The sequence below is a fragment of the Anoplopoma fimbria genome, chromosome 24 (assembly GCF_027596085.1).
Source record: "Anoplopoma fimbria isolate UVic2021 breed Golden Eagle Sablefish chromosome 24, Afim_UVic_2022, whole genome shotgun sequence".
NCBI lineage: Eukaryota > Metazoa > Chordata > Actinopteri > Perciformes > Anoplopomatidae > Anoplopoma > Anoplopoma fimbria.
The window spans coordinates 1876840-1877983 of NC_072472.1; positions in this window are offsets into that span (position 1 = coordinate 1876840).

A 1144-nucleotide genomic window follows, 5' to 3' on the forward strand; every position below is an offset into this window, starting at 1 on the left:
ACTGTAGTATAATTATACTCTGCAAATATGTAGACCAACCGGTGAGACACACTCCACCTGATCATAAAAAGTGTTGTTATTATATTCAGGATAAACAGATTCAACATCTGAACTGAATTTTCTCACGGTTTATAATGGCTTGGGTTTGACAGCAGTAAACTGACGCGATCAGGCGATAACGCCCAGTGGTATGCTTTCACTCATGTGGTAACAAAATGTCCCAATCAGGTTAGGCAAGTGCATCTCCACCTGTCAGACAAATGTTCCCCGTTATGTAAAGAAACTTCGGACAGAATGTGCTGACAAAACAGCAAGAAAAAGAAACCTTTATCATAAATGATTATAAATAGACACAAAACAACAACAAAAAGCCCATAACAATAGGACGTTGACACAAAACAACTACAAAGAGACTTGAAGCAACTTCTAAGAGAGGAAAACAACCTCAAAGAGACACAATATGACCACAAATAAAGACAAAACAACTACAAAAAGACGCATGCCTCTACAAAGAGACGCAAAACGACAACAAAAAGACCATAACAATTAATAAGTGACACACAACAACTACAAAGAGATTTAAAGCAACGACAAAAAGACACAACACAACTAGAAACAAAGGCAAAACTAAAGAAAAAGAGACTCAACAGACTAAGAAAAGAGACGCAAAACAACTGACAAAAATCACAACGCAGACTACAAAATGACCAAAAATAAACACAACGCAACTACAAAGAGACACAAAACGACAACAAAAAGACCATACCAATTAATAAGTGACACAAAACAACTACAAAGAGACGCAAAGCAACTACAAAGGGACACAACGCACCTACAAAGAAACAAACAACCACAAAGAGACACAATGCAACTACAAAGAAACGCAAAGTGTCTAAAAAGAGACACAAAACAACTACAAAGAGACACAAACAACTACAAAGAGACACAGAACAACTACAAAGAGACACAAACAACTACAAAGGGACACAACGCAACTACAAAGAAACACAAACAACTACAAAGAGACACAAACAACTACAAAGAGACACAAACAACTACAAAGGGACACAACGCAACTACAAAGAAACGCAAAGTGTCTTAAAAGAGACACAAAACAACTCTAAACCGAGGCAAAATATCTGCA